Here is a 17,211-nt window from a genome sequence, read left to right on the forward strand (position 1 = left end):
TGTACAGACAGAGAAAAAACATGTATCCCATTTGTTTACAATAAAAAAAAAAGTTCAAGTAAAAAAAAAAAAAATCCCAATGACATACCTTACAGAAATAGAGCAAGCAATTATGAAATTCATCTGGAGGAATAAGAAAACTAGAATAGCTAAAGCAATCCTCAGTAGAAAGAGCAAAGCAGGGGGTATCGCAATACCAGATCTTCAACTCTATTACAAAGCAATAGTAACAAAAACGGCATGGTATTGGTACCAAAACAGACAGGTAGATCAATGGTACAGAATAGAGGACATGGACACAAACCCAAATAAATACAATTTTCTCATACTAGACAAAGGGTCCAAAAATATGCAATGGAGAAAAGATAGCATCTTCAACAAATGGTGCTGGGAAAACTGGAAAACCATGTGCAACAGAATGAAATTAAACCCCTATCTCTCACCCTACACAAAACTCAACTCAAAATGGATCAAGGACCTCGGAATCAGACCAGAGACCCTGCATCTTATAGAAGAAAAAGTAGGTCCAAATCTTCAACTTGTTGGCTTAGGAGCAGACTTCCTTAACAGGACTCCCATAGCACAAGAAATAAAAACAAGAATCAATAACTGGGATAGATTCAAACTAAAAAGCTTTCTTTCAGCAAAGGAAACTATCAGTAATGTGAAGAGAGAGCCTACAGAGTGGGAGAATATCTTTGCCACTCATACTTCAGATAGAGCGCTAATTTCCAGAATCTATAAAGAACTCAAAAAACTCTACACCAAGAATACAAATAACCAACAAATGGGCTAAGGAAATGAACAGACACTTCACAGAAGAAGATCTACAAGCAATCAACAGATATATGAAAAAGTGTTCAACATCTCTAGTAATAAGAGAAATGCAAATCAAAACTACCCTAAGATTCCATCTCACCCCAATTAGAATGGCGATTATCAAGAATACAAGCAACAACAGGTGTTGGTGAGGATGTGGGGAGAAAGGTACACTCATACATTGCTGGTGGGGCTGCAAATTAGTGCAGCCACTCTGGAAAGCAGTGTGGAGATTGCTCAGAAAGCTTGGAATGGAACCATCATTTGATCCAGCTATCCCACTCCTTGGCCTATACTCAAAGAACTTTTTAAAAGCTCTTTTTGGAATATAATTTTTTAAAGTTTTTGAAAGCTTTATTGAGGTATAATTTAGATATACAATTTATTCATGTAAAATATTCAGTGCAATGGTCCCTAATATATGCCCAACCATCATCAGTGTCAATTTTAGAACATCCAACTTCTCAAAAGGAAACACATTCTCTTTATTTTTTTATTACTTATTTTTATTGGTGCATAATAATTATACATAATAGTGGAATTCATTATACCATATTCATATATGTGTATAACATAATTTTCTCAGTTCTCATTGTCTTTAGATATCACTTTTCAATCGTCCTCTCTCATTTCTTCTTAATCCTAAGCAAGCTTTAATGTACTTTCTGTCCATAAATATTCCCATTGTAGACTTTCTTATCAATGGAATTATGTAATTTGTTGTCTTTTGCAACTGGTTTCTTTCACTTAATGTTTTCAAAGTTCATTCATGTTATAGTTAGTGTAAGTACTTAATTCTTTTCTGACAGCTAAATAAAACTTCATTGTATAGATATGCTACTTTTGTTCATCAATTTTGTTGTTGTTGTTTTTTTTATGGATGAACATTTGGGTTGTTTCCACCTTTGGCTATTATTAATAATGCTAACATTAACATTTATGTGCTGATTTTTTTTGCGAATATGTTTTAATTTCTCTTGCTTATGTAACTAGGACAGAATTTCTAAGTTATATGGAAACACTAGGTTTAAGTATTTGAGAAACTTTCAGATTCTTCTCCAAAGTGACTACCTTTTTACACTCCCACCAACAATGCATGAGAGTGTTGAATTCCCCTCAACTTTTTCAGCACTTGGTGGTGTGAGGTGGTTTCTCTTTGTGGTTTTGATTTGAATAGTGTTTTGTCATATTAGTGTTGTATATCATTAATTTCTACTCTAATCTTTATTGTTTTTCTTTCTGCTTGTTTTAAGTTTAGCTTAGTCTTTCTTTTTTAGTGGCTTAACGTGGAAAATGAAGTTAATAATTTGCATTATTTCTTCCTTGTTAATAGAGGCATTCACAGTTAAAAATTTATAGCTGCATCCTATACACTTTGATATATCTTCCATTTCATTCATCTTAAAATATGCTCTGATTTCTTTTTTTAATTTCTTCTTTGACCCATTAGTTATTTAAGAATGTACTGTTTAATTTCTACTTATGTGTTAACTTCTACAATTTTCCCGGATATATGGACATCTAATTTCAATTTGTTGTGGTAAGAGAACATACTTTCTCTTGTTATTGATATGATTTTACCAAGTCTTTGTTTCAGGGATTGAACATATGACTGGTCTTAGAGAATGCTCCATGTGCACTTGAGAAGAAGGTACATTCTGTTGAATGAAAAATTTAGAAGTTGTCTGTTAGATTTAATTTGTGATTTTTTTCTATTTCCTTGTTAATCTTCCATCTAGTTTTATACATCATTGAAAGTGGGATATTGAAATCTCCAACTCTACATGTTGGATTATCTCTTTATGTCTGTCAGCTTTTTGCTTCATGTATTTTTTTGCTCTGTTATTAAGTGCATATGTATTTATATCTCTCTTATGGATTGATCCTTCTGCCATTTTCAAATGTCCATATTTCTCTTTAGTAACATTTTTATTTTAATATATACTTGATCTGACCTTATTGCAACCAATCCAGCTTTCTTGAGATTATTGTTTGCATGATATATCTTTCTCTTTCCTTTTACATTTAATCTTATTATATCTTTGAAAATGAAGTGATTTCATAGATGACATATAGTTGGGTTATGTTTTTAATCCAGTTTGACAATATTGATCTTTTGATGGATTGCTTATCATTCACATTTAATTCTTAGTGTGCTGCACTTGAGGTGAAGTCTCAGTTCCACGAGTGCCGTTTGAGTGGAGGAAAGGAGCCAGCACTCTTGATCATACTCAGTTGGAGTTATTTCTCAGCCACAGGCAGCTGGGGCAGGACAATACATTCTGAAGTCCTGTTCCTGCCAGGATGAAATCCCTCTAGTTGAGAGCCCAGGGAAGAGGGAGACCTATATTCTTGGTTGCAGCTCTCTGCAGTGAGGTCTCTGCCTAGTTTAGCTGGGAGGAGAGAGGAAAGGGGAAGGCTTGGTTCATATCATAGACTTTTGCCTTTCTTAGCAAATGTTCATAGATTTTCTTGAATATATGTCTCTGTTTGCTTTATGATCATTTCCAGAAGCTTTAAAAGTGTGTATGTGTTTTAAATAATTTTACAAGTTTCACTGGGGAGCTCCTCACACCATCAAACCAGAAGTTGAGATCCTTAAAGCACTTACTGATGGATATATCTCACATTGTTCTGAAACATTCAAAAGTTGGAAATACTTCAGAAATGTGCTTGGATTTTGTAAATTTTTTGATGTATCCTAGATCCATACAAGTTCCAGCTGGACTTGTGGTTGGCAGTAATTGATTTATATGACTAGGTACAACGTGGGTGATTTGTGTCACTTATTAAAAGAGTACAGAAAATGAATTTGACCTGTGATCTAAAAAGGGAAAATTTTCTACCATGTATCTATCTTGGAGAAACCAAAGATAAAAAGAAGCTGACTTCTTTCTCTTTGTTGGATTCAAATCCAATTAATTCTTGACTAGTCATTTTAATTAGTTCTGGGAAAAGAATTGAACCTCCAAAATTTGTTTTACTCAATATACTCACCTTCTTTTTTTAACTAAAATTTATTTTTCTTGGTTTTATTAAAAAGCAAGCAAAATGAATGAAATTAACCATCGAATTTTTGTGTTTCAATTGAAGTGCTAACCCACAGTGAAATGTCTATGAAACAGAGGCAAGAAGAAAATTTCCAGGTAATCCTTACTTCAGTTAAGATTAGCGTTGGTTATATATAAAAGGAAAACCCAAACTGTGACCATTTAAACACTCAGAACTTGATCTTCTAATAGAAAAATAAAAGAGAGAGTAGGCTGTCCATCATAGACATGCAAGCTCCAAGAAGTCATTAGGAGTTCAGGCTCCTTTCTCTCTGCACCTGGCTTCCATAATCATGGTCACTTCGTGGTCCAACACAACTATCAAAGCTCCCCATCAGTCTGCATCTCACATAACAAGAACAAAGAAGCAGGAGGGAAGACGGATGCTCCTCTCACTGTGTCAACTCTGGAAATAACTCAAAATCATTCTATGCTAATGCTCCCATTTCATCTCTTTCCTTAAAACACAGTTACACAACCGCACATAGCATTAGGGGAGACACGTCAATACAAGTTTTAGATGCACATACTGCACTTGGTTCTTACTCCTATCTGAGTTCTTGCAGGGATGAGATTGTCTGGATATACTTTATTATCCCAGTGAAAGACCTACCTCACCCACTAGTAACCTGGGAACTTTTCTACATAGTAAAGATTTTATTTTATAAAGTCTTTTGGATAGTTACTTGGCTACTACAAAACAATCTGAAAAAGAGTCCTCATTATCTCTGCTTCCTCCCACATCAATTTATTTATTTATTTATTTACTTGTGGTACTGGGGATCGAACTCAGGGCCTTGTGCTTGCCAGGCAAGCACTCTACCAGCTGAGTTATCTCTCCAGCCCACATCAATTTATTGAGGGTGACAATGCAAAGAAACCATACAGTAAACCTATACCTGATATCTTTTTCCTGAATAACCCAACAACCCTAAGTGAAATTGTAGCTGCTACTGGACCTCACACAGGTCAGGACTTGACATAGAGCTAAGCATCCAGGGTAGAGTCAAGCAGGTTGGTCTAAATCCTTGTTCTGAACACTGAAGCTGTGTGACTTCATTTGCCTCCACTGAGAAAGTGATCAAGAGGAAATTGTCATGACATTGTCATGGGTTAGGAGAATGTGGAACAATCCCTGAGGATTATGCCTAGTACACAGTGACCATGCTGTAAGAGTTAGTTATTAATATTATTCTCAAAAGCAGTTTTCCTTGTCATTTAATACCTTTAACCAAAATAGATGTGTCATCCTGTTCTAAGGTGAATGAGGCTACTTATCCCAGTGCACATTCAATAACAGAGAGCCATCCCACTGTTCAGGGACTATAACCAGGAATGTCCCTGCAGGTGAGTTAGTCACCTCTTAGATAAATATTTCATGGACACGGCTTTTATTTGGCCTGTAGTCAAGGCCCAACAAATACCAGATGTCTAAACTGAGTCTGAGACTCACACATCAAAGGCACTGTGGGCACAACTTGTTGATGTATGAATGAGGACTATGTAGAAAAGTCCCCAGGTTAATAGTGGGGGAGGTAGGTCTTTCCCTGGGAGAATAAAGTATGTCCAGACAATGTACTAAACTTTATTTTTCTGAAGAAATGCCTGTATGTCAGGCATTGTATTTAATTTGATCTTCCTGAAGAAAACAGTTATGTCAAACCACAGACTACCAGGCTGAAGGTGTAAATAAGGCTGTATTACAACCTTCTATCCCCCTTGTAAACTTTCTGTGCTGTAGAGTGATTTTGAATTCTTCACCGCTGAATTCTACATGAATCCAGTAAGGTCAGCCAGGCAGGGGGAGGGATGGTCTCTCCTATTTTGCACACAAGGAAGAAGAAACTACTACATGAAGTCATAGGGAGCTCAAGCTGCAGAGCCAAGAACAGAATTCAGTCCTTTTGACTATATGCTGGTACCTTTTCAGCTCTGCCAGAAAGCGAATCAGCAGGGAGGCTGCTGAACAGCTTCAGAGTTGTCAGAAAGCAGAATTTGCAAGCAGCTTCTGGAACAGGACTGATGACAGCAGGTGAGGCAGGGCAGCTGTTTTTATCAGCTTATAATTTTGTGCTAGGAGCTTCCATAGATCATCCTTCACTAACCTTCGAGGAGTCAGGGAGATGCACTTTGCTGTTACTCGTATCTGAGGTCTTGCAGGGATGAGCTACCAGCGCAGTGAGAACAGCACTTGTGATTAGCAAAATGATGCCCTGGTGGGAATGATAGTAAAGGGAGACGGAAAATAAAAAGAAGGCGAGCTTGTTCATTTTTCCACTCCTCCACTGTGTGTCGAACCGTGTTACACCTGCAGTCCTGAGTTAAGCGGTACGAACAACTATGTGAATAATATCAATTTCAATACTGAGGAGTTCACGATCTATGGAGGAGAATAAAAGCTCATATGATAAGTGTTATTTTAGAAAGCTACAAAAGATGTGCGATGAGAGGACAGAAGAGGAAAATGCTGCTTCATTTTTGGAGTGGTTTGAACTGAGCCTTGAAATATAAGGAGCTTTTTCCACAGAAACAGGTGGCACAAGGGCATGATGGACATGGAGACCAGATGCCATCTGTCATGGTCAGGGAATTTTAACGAGTTCAATGTGGCAAGAACATATGGCGTAGGGACCGGGGATGGTGGGGTCAGAGAGGGAGGTAGAAGTGGGAGATGAAGTCTGAAAGATATAATGTGATCTGATGTCTCAGCCAATGGAATTTACATGTTATCTTGCAGGTGGCAGAAAAGGGTTTCACCAGGGGAGTGACAAGATCAGATTGACCGTAGAAATTCTGGAAGGCTTTATGGAGATTAAAGTGGGTGGATAATGCAGGGTGCGCAGAAAATAGTAACAGCAACCCCCCCAAAAAAGTATACTTTACTGGCAACAGGGGTATTTTTTCTTCATTTTCCTGAAACATGCTTCTTTTCTTTTAAGTGTTTGTTTCAGTAGTGTCCAGGAGAATTTGTGCTATTTCCATCCAGATCAGGTCAACCTGTTTATGCATAAAAGACCATGATAACATCTTTAAAGAGCCATTAACCACAATTCCTAACAGTACTGGGGCATGCACTGTGAAGTCCTTATGCAAACACCTATGCCAGAGGGCACTTTCCAGGAATGTCCTTGCCACTGGGCCCATCACAGTCCAGTTTGACTCAGACAATATCACCATACTGTACTGTCAATGCAAAATCCCAGCTCAAGTCTCTAAGCCGACAAGACCAATAAGCTGGATAAAACCAATACTGAGAATCAGTAGCCCAAGGATCTTTGACATTTCTTATAGCAATAAGCCAGAGAGAATCACTATTCAAAGTTTAACATTAAGATGCTGAGCTTCAGGTAGCCCTGGGAAAGGTAAAGATTAGTTCCCTGCTTAAAAGTAAGGGAGGGGGCCTGCTCTGGAAGCCTAGGAGACTCCTGCTTAACTGGTTCTATGGTCCTAATGGAATCAATCAGTTTGGGCAGAAGAAAAGTGTCACTTGAGCTAAAAATGTGGTTTCACTAATTGAGATTCCGGGATGGAATGATTTGTTCCTGCTAAAATTTCCAGACAGGAATTTTACTTACTGAAGATTTGAGCTTTATGTATGCAGTAGTCTAAATCAGAGCGAATTGGGCAACGGTGATCCATTTTACACAAGGCAATGTCTTTAATATTTTTTGAAATAAATACTTTGCTATAATCTCTTTATTAATGGATTTTTCAATGCTTTTTACTTAAAGTATTTCTTTCCCCTCTGTCCTTAAATCAATTTTGTAAGATTTCTTCCATGGTCTTCTATTCACTAACAATGTATCTACTCTGGATGACAACATAACAATTATAGCCAATAATTAATAAAATTTATCAGGTATTAGTCTAAGTATTTATTACCTATTAATTTATTTAAACATCACTTTTTTTTAAAAAAAAGCAGGTCTTCATAGGAAATAGGAACATTGGAAACAGGTCAAGTAACCCACCACGGCCACACTGCTACGTGTGACAGAGCTGGACATACAACCAGGCAATCGGTCTGTCCTAGCTCCGAGGACACAACCTGGTCAAGGGTTCAACCATGCCAAGTACAGGAATTTAGTTGAGATTCCAATTATCTCGAGGGCATCTTGTTCACTTTTCATGACCAATCTCTTCTTATTTTCTCCTTTAATAATTTTAACAAAAAGAATTGAAAGCCATTTTCTAATAGATGGGTGAAACTTGCCAATTTGATATAAAGATGTACTAAATGTGAACCAGGAGCAACAGACCTGTGTCCTTGTCCCAGATGTCAATTTTAGCTTCCACAGCGTGTGGTGATTTCGTTGTATTTCACCTGTTTCTCATCGTGCTTTTTTGCCAAACACATCTGAGTGGCTGGCCATTCAAATAGTCTTCATTTTAAAAATGGTGGCCCTGCATATCCTAAATACACAAAGTTCTCCTTTCACTTTAAATGATTTTAGGAGAAAACAGAGTTACACAGCAAGACTGTGCTAACATAATACCCTCTTACCTGACCAGTGGGTAGCTCAGGGACCTCAATCTTAGTCCCGAATTTTCTTGCCTTCTGATTCCAAGAATCTGAGATTAGAAATCACTATTTTATTTTATTTTCTCTTCTTCTTCCTCTTCCTCCTTCTCCTTCTCCCTTTCTCTATGTCCCCACCCCCTCTTGCCACAGAATGGGAGGCACGGGACCCAGAGTGCTTGAGACTTAAAGATAAGGAGGGTCTCCTTGCTTTCTCTTCCCCTACTCTGCGGTCCTCTGCAGGTTCCATCTTGCCTGTGGCTTCCCATGTCAGGCCTGGAAATCTGTCCTCACTCTGAAGTTAATCCATTGATTGTTCAAGAAAGACATGAAGATGGGAGTCTTTTGGGGGGGCATCTGATATGGTGTAGATATGAGGTGTCCCTAAAAGCTCATGTTGAGATATTACAAGAAAGTTTAGAGGTGAAATGTTGGGTTATGAAAGCCCTAACCTAGGCCAGTGCATTAACCCACTTGAATGGATTAATTGGGTGGTAACTAGCCAGATGGGGTGTGACTGGAGGAGGTAAGTCTTGGCAGGTGTCTCTGAGGATTTTATTTTGTCTCTGGTGAGAGGGGCTCTCTGCTTCCTTGTTACCATGTCCTACGCTGCTTTCCTCCTTTCACCGTGATTTCCTGCCTCATCTTAGGCCCAGAGCAGTGGAGTTGGTCATCTATGGACTGAGACCTCAGAAACCATGAGTCCCATATAAGTTTTTCCTCTTCTAAAATTGTTCTTGTCAGGTCTTTTGGTCAGCAAAAGCTGACTAAAACAGCATCTAAATCCTATTGGGGTCCTTTCCGGACAGATTTCCCTTAGAGCTTGGAAGACAGGGTCAAGGGCCACAGTAGCAACTTACCAGGAACAGAGCTTCTATAAATTTTTCAAAAGGAAAAATAAATTTCTTTCTAAGGTATTTGTGTTTGATTTACAAATGTTACACAAAAAGCTGGTCTTTGTTCTTCAGCAGAGCATAAGTGAGGATCTGAAACAGAGTAGCATAGAATGCCCTCCGGCTCTTGCCCTCCCTTACCCCACCTAATTTTTCTGGGCTTCTGTCTCAGCTGAACTTAACTTTTCCCCTTTTATCCCATTCTGAAGGATGCGTGCCTTCAGTCAATTATTTTTCATCTGCCTACACTCTTCTCTTTCTTGATAAACCTTTCCATGAATTTTCTCTAATTATAGAATCACACAAGCATTTTCCCTCTTATTTATTTGAGGCTTTTCATTTAATAGAAGTTATTTTTTTGCAAACCTATTTTTTATTGGTCCTTTTTGTTAGACATGACAATAGAATTCATTTTGACATAATTAAAAAGCATGGAATATAATTGTGGTAATTCAGTCTCCAATACTTCTCCTTTTCCTCCCTTCCTCCCTCCCCCTGTTCCTTTCCCTCTACTCTATTGATCTTTCTGCTAGGTATGTACAGTTTTTTTTTTTAATTGGTGTCTTGTGTAAGTACATGATGGTGAGATTTACTGTGTTATATTCCTATATGTACATAGGAATGTTATGTCAGAGTCACTCCACTGCCTTTTTCTAACCCATTCCTCTCCCCTTCCTTCATTCCCCTTTCTCTATTCCACTGATCTTTTCCCTATTTTTTATCCCCAACTCTTATTTTGGATTGCTTCCACATATAAGAGAAAACATTCTATTTTGCCTTTTTAGGATAGGACTCGCTTATTTCTTGTAGCATGATAGTCTCCAGTTCCTTCCATTTACTGGCAAATGCCATAATTTCATTCTTTTTTATGATCAAGTAATATTCCATTTTGTATATATACCACATTTTCTTTATCCATTCATCTGTTGAAGGACACCTAAATTGGTTCCAGAGTTTAGCTATTGTGAATTAAGCTGCTGTGAACATTGATGAGGCTGAGTCACTGTAGTACGCTGATTTTAAGTCCTTTGGGTATAAACCTAGGAGTGGGATAGGTGGGTCAAATGGTGGTTCCATTCCAAGTTTTCTGAGGAATCTCCATGCTGCTTTCCACAGTGGTTGCACCAATTTGCAGTCCCACCAGCAATGTATGGGTGTACCTTTTTCCCCACGACCTCACCAACATTTGTTGTTACTTGTATTTTTAATAATTGCCATTCTGACTGGAGTGAGATAAAATCTCAGCATAGTTTTAATTTGCATTTCTCTAATTGCTAGAGATGATGAACATTTTTTCATATTTTTGTTGATCATTCATATTTCTTCTTTTGACAAGTATCTGTTTGGTTTCTTTGCTCATTTATTGATTGGGTTATTTGGGTTTTTTGGTGTTAAGTTTTTTGAGTTCTTTGTATATCCCAGATATACTGAGGAGCAGGTGGCAAATATTTTTTTTCCATTCTGTAGGCTTTCTCTTCATGCTCTTGATTGTTTCTTTTGCTGTGAAGAAGTTAGTTTGATGCCATCCCATTTATTTAAATTTTTTTAGTTATAGATGGACACAATATCTTTATATTATTTTTTTTGTGGTGTTAAGGCTCAAACCCCGTGCCTCATACATGCTAGGCAAGTGCTCCACTGCTGATCTACAACCCCAGTTCCCCATCCCATTTATTGACTTTTTATTTTCCTTTTTGCACTTTAGGAGTCTTCTTAAGGAAGTAGTTCCTGAGCTGACATGTTGGAGTGTTGGGCCTACATTTTCTTTTGTAGGTTTAGGGTCTCTGATCTAATTCCTATGTCTCTGATCCACTTCGAGTTGAGTTTTATGCAGGGTGGAGAGATAGGGGTGTAATTTCATTTTATTACATATGGATTTCCAGTTTTCCTAGCACCATTTATTAAAAAGGCTATCTTTTCTCCAATGTATCTTTTTGGTACCTTTGTCTATTTGAGGTAACTGTATTTATGTGGGTTCCTCATTTGTCTCTCTGTCCTCTATTCTATTCCATTCATCTTCATGTCTGTTTTGGTGTAGTAGAATTTAAGATCTGGTGTTGTAATGCCTCCTGCTTCAGTTTTCTCCCTAATGATTGCTTTGGCTATTCTGGGCCTCTTATTTTTCCAAACGAATTTCATAACTGCTTTTTCTATTTCTGTAAAGAATGTCATTGGAAGTTTGATGGGAATTGCATTGAATCTGTATAGCACTTTTGATAGTATGGCCATTTTGATAGTATTAATTCTTCCTGTCCAAGAACATGGGAGGTTTTTTCATCTTCTAAGGTCTTCTTCAATTTCTTTCTTTAGTGTCTATACTTTTCATTGTAGAGTTCTTTTACCTCTTTTGTTAGATCCATTCCCAAAGTTTTTTTTTTTTTTTTTTTGTATTATAAATGGGATATTTTCTTATTTTTCCCCCCAGCAGATTCATCATTGGGGTGTAGGAATGTAATTAATTTATGGGTGTTGATTTTGAATCCTGCTACTTTGCTGACTTCATTTATGACCTCTAGAAATCTTCTGGTGTAGTTTTGGGGGTCTTTTAAATATAAGATCATATCATTGGCAAAAGGAGATCATTTGTGCTCTTCTTTTTCTAGTTGTGTCCTTTTAATTTCGTCCTCTTGCCTAATTGCTCTCCTAGAGTTTCAAGGACTATGTTGAACAGGAGTGGTGAAAATGGACATCCTTGTCTTGTTCCTATTTCTGGAAGAAAGGTCTTCAGTTTTTCTCCTTTCAGACTAATGGTTTGTCATGTATACAATGTTTACAATGTTGAGGTGAGTTCCTTATATCTCTAGTTTTTTTCTAGTGTTTAAACATGAATGGATGCTGTACTCTGTCAAATGCTTCTTCTGCATATTGTTGATATAATCGTGTGATTTGTGTCTTTAAAGTCTATTTGTTTGGTGAATTGCATTTATGTTGAACCAAACTTGCATTCCTGGGATGAAACCCACTTGATCATAGTGCTCTATCTTTTAAATGTGTTTTTGTATGCAATTTGTCAGGATTTTCTCAAGAATTTTTACATCTGCATTCATCAAGGATATTGGTCTGAAGTTTTCTTTCCTTGATGTGTCTTTGTCTGATTTTGGTATCAGGTGATACTGGCTTCATGGAATGTATTTGGCAGAGTTCTCTCTTTTTCTATTTCATGGAATAATTTGAGGAGGATTGATTTTAGTTCTTCTTTAAAGGTCTGGTAGAACTCAGCTGAGAATCCATCTGGTCCTTTCCTTTGTTGTAAAACTTGGATGACTGCTTCAATTTCATTACTAGAAATTAATCTGTTTAAGTCTCTGTGTCCTCCTATTTCACTTTGGGTGGGTCATATGTCTTTAGGAATTTGTCCTTATCATCCAGATTTTCTAGCTTATTGGAGTATAAATTTTCATAATAGTTTCTGATGAGCCTTTGGATGAGAATAGTGATAGAATATGTCAAAATCTCTGGGACAGAATGAAGGCAGTTCCAAGAGGAAGGTTAGCATTGAGCTCATATATTAAAAGAACAGAAAGACACCAAATAAATAATCTAACATCACATCTCAAGGCTCTAGAAAAAGAACAAAACAACACCCAAATCAGTAGAAGACAGGAGATAATTAAAATCCGAGCTGAAATCAATGAAACTGAGGTTTAAAAAAATATAGAAGATCAATGAAACAAAGAATTTTTTTTTTGAAAGGATAAATAAAATGGATAAACTCTTGGCCAAACTTACCAAAACAAATAAGGGGAAAAAAAAAGACTCAAATTTTCAAAATCCAAGATGAAAAAGGAAATATCACCATAGACACTACCGAAACAGAACAGTTATTAATTGGAAAGATAAGTCATATAAATGACCATGTTTTACGATGGAAAGGGTGGAATGAAACAAGAGACTTATAGGGGAAGAACACTCAATTGAGTGCTCAGGATCTCATGGTTAACAAATCTCTAATCAGCGAGGTGATAGAACTGGGGTGTACAAATCATGGCATGTTGTTGACATGGTGGTTTTATTGACTATAGTATTTCCCCCTTCCATGCCTCCCTCTCCAAAGGCTAGAAAAAAGAAAATATATTTCCAATCTCTCTTGCAGATAGCGGTAGCCCTTGACCCAGTTCTAGATAATAAAAGTAAAGGAAAGTCTGCTGAAGGATTTTAGGAGAGGAATTTGTGTCCCTGCTGAGAGAGAAGTTCAGGAGTAAAAAGGTTTTTCCCCATTGCTTCCCATTTCTGAAAGTGAATGTGTGAGGATGTGATAGTGGGAGCGGCAGCAGCCATCTTGCATGAAAGAGAAGTTCAAAAGAATTGCAGAAAAGCCGATGGAAGAACTTGATATCTAAAATATTATCATTTGTGAAAAAAAAAAGAACTTGATATCTGATTATTCATTCAACAAACACGTATTGGATTTTGATTTTGTACTGGATACCATACTAGTGCTGGGGATTCACATAAAAAATAAAACACTGTTCCTTCTTAAGGGGAGCTTCATTCTAATAAGGAACAGGATGGTCAGTAATGTATGTACATGTTTTTCCCTGATATCTCTGTATCTATTTACCTATCTATATCAGATATTTTAGAGTTTTGATTTAAAAAATAAGGAAGGTTAGGGAATTAGAGATTTTGAGAGTGATGTGATGATATTGTATATTGGTTGATAAGAGAAAGCCTAACTGATAAGAAATCTGAAGGAAATGAAGGAGCAAGCCACACAGACATTTGGTAGTGATGTGTATGGGAGAGACAGGAGGGCACCAGGAGAAGGGAACAGCATATGCAAAAGCCCTGAGGGAAAACATGCGCAGACAATTCAAGAAGTTGCAGGAAGACCAGAGAGGCTAGGAACAGGGGGAAAGGAAGGGAACGAGATAGGAGTTCCCCAGATCCAGGTCTTTCTGAGGCTTGCCAGCTAGGATCAGAATTTCAGATCTTATCCATTGGAGGATAGGGAGCAACACAGTATGTAACTTTGAACAGAAACTCAAGGGCTGCTGGATACAGAAAACATTTAAGGAGAGCAAGGGAGGAAAGGGAAGGAGGAAGGTCGCAGCAGTGGCTAAGCAGAGGTGGAGGTGCTGGAGGTAGGTGCTGTAGGAAGATTTGCATCTGGGTTTGCTGGTGGACCTGATGCAGGGTATGGGTCCAGCAGAGGCTGGTCTTCAGATGTCTTCATGTGCGAAAAATAAACCCCTATTTTATGCTGTTATTAATGTGATCTTCTCTTAGTTGTAGCTGAAAGTATTCTTTACACAATCAGAAGCAAAAATATTACTTCCCCATGTATTCTTTTTTCTCTCAAGGTCTTAAAAATCCAAACTGAATCACTAGCATTTGGGTCATCACACACTTTTGGACAAAGGTTTGCCTATAAAATTTACTTTATTAAATTCCATTAAAATATTAATTAGAATAAAAACTGAGAACCAGGGGACTAAAAATATTTAACAAAAGTCACACGGTCTATTAGTATTGGAGATTCTGACTCAGGCTGCAATCTGAGTTAAGTTTAGGATAATAATGCAAAATGATAACACAAAATAACCTTAGCTACTTTGCCAGTACAGTTGATAGCGGCCAAGCTGATTTCCACGCGGGGCCATGCTGCCTTCCTGGCCATGTGAGGGCTTTTCCTGGCAAACCGTGGGAGCTGTGTGGGCTCAGCCTTATTGGCCCTCAGAGAGCAGAGGGAAAAGAGAAGAGCATTGATTTGCTCGTGGAGATTTCTGCCATGGAGAATTGCACGAGAGAAAGGAAGAGGAACCTGGTCCACAAAGAAGAGGAAAATGTAAAGCGCTTCTCTTAGGTGAAAGCAATCAGTGTGGCTACGCCTGGATGACCAAAGGCAAGACTGTGCAGGCTGGCATACCCCAAGTGCTTTTTCAAAAATCCCCTTCTGAAGGATTTAGACAGTATTATTAGAGCAGAGTTTTCCTATTGAAACACAATGCTAGCCCCATATTCATTTAAAAATATTGTAGTAAACATAAACATGAAATTAAAGTAGTATGTTCTACCTAATGCAATATATTCAAATATTATTTCCAGTGTGGCACTAGGCACATCTGAAGTCCATCTGTGGCTACTGGCTACCATATCGGACAATGCATCTTTAGAAGGCTAATCATGAAAATTAAAGAGAAAATTTCTGTAAGGATAAAACAACATATTTTGAAGGACTCATTTAAAAATTTCCAAGTAATTAAAATCTAGACTAATATTTGAGACAGAATTCAGAATTTGGCAATAGAAGGTAAAATGGTAATAAAAGGAATCATCCAGATGGACATAAGGACTAAATGAGATAATATGCACATTTCAAAAACTAGAATGCTATGTGAATATACCTTTATGAAATAGCTTGACTTCTGTATTTTATTAGAATGTTGTTCCTTAGTAATATGAACACTTCAGACATCTGTCTGTGATTCTTCACCCAAGTATTTTTATGTCCTTTGTTTTGAGAGCAATTATACATTAGGAAACACTGACCAGGAACACATTTAAATTCCCAGGAATAATTAGTTTAATAAAACTCATGGCACTTTCTCCCAACAGCCCAAGAAATATATGCATCTGCACACATGGAAAATCAACAGAGGATTTGAACGTAGCCACAAATGTGTAGGGAGAGGGAGATGCTGATGCCTTATCAAGTATTTTCTGATGAAAAAATATGATTTAAGGATACCGTATTCAGAGAGATATAAATACAAGTAAATAAACATGTTTTCCCTCAGTGATGCCTGAGATCTCTGAATTTCTCCGTAATTACATTTAGTAGAGGAAAACAACCTGATCCAGGTCTGTGCCGAGCAGCTCCCAGCAATCTGTCAGCTGCTTACAGCGTTGTAACCCACTGATCACCGCCTCAGCCCTTCCATAAATACTGCAGGATAGTGCGTGTGGCTTACGGAACTTCACAGGTTTCCATGGATACATGAATTTTAGTGCTAAAGCACATTTACTATTGCTTTTCTTGTCACCAAGAGTCCTGTAAACACTTGTGCTTTAAGATTTTGTGCAGAATTTTAGCATTTTATAGAGGACAAGTCAGAATTATCTTTTTTCCAAATACATTGTATGATTTTCCCGTAGGGCCAAGGCCCTGAAATCATTTTATATCTGTGGTCTCCTTTTAGCGATGTATTTTTATTTATTAGACAAATAAAACACATAACTAAAATAAAAACCAAAATAAAAGGCTTCACTACATGTCAGGATCACTTTCAAGTGACATATTTATAGTATGAAAATGTTACAATTAATAAATAAGGCAACTTGCTCTGAATTTAAATGTGGAAAGTGATAAATCGGGAAAGCAGTTATAGGAATGCTATGCATATATTCAACTGTTTTTCTTCCTAAACATGGCGAAATTTAAGTGTCATTTTCAAAGATTTCCTTGTGTTGTATCTATTGACAAATTGTAGTTTAAATCATTCTTTCTTACGTCTATTTAGCTTTTTATGTAGTAAAAATCTGTGACCATGGTGGGCCATGGTCATGTTTTCCTATTTCATACATGTATAAGCTAAGGCTCAGAAAGTGTATAAGGACCACGTTGTATAGCTGGCAAGGGGTTGACCTGAGACTAGAACCCAGGACTCCTGTCTCCCTGCCCAGGGCTTTTACAGTGTCTTTTTTTCTTGGGCAGAACGCAGGTTGCTTCTACAGAAGGCAGGCTACTTCTACAGAAGGTACATCCATATCCTGACAGGTTTCTGTGCCTCTGTCCTAGACTCCATTGAATCATTCCTTTCTCTATCCATTCCAATTGTCTCCAGAGATTCGAGTCTGCTGAATTTACAACTTAGTCATGTCCAATGAACATCGCCACTGGAAGACAATGCTCACAGAGACGACTCTTAGCTTGGATGTACACAACTTGAGGAATCTGCAAGAAAGTGAATTTTTTTAGTTCCAATCA

This window comes from Sciurus carolinensis, chromosome 9 (assembly GCF_902686445.1).
Source record: "Sciurus carolinensis chromosome 9, mSciCar1.2, whole genome shotgun sequence".
Taxonomy (NCBI): domain Eukaryota; kingdom Metazoa; phylum Chordata; class Mammalia; order Rodentia; family Sciuridae; genus Sciurus; species Sciurus carolinensis.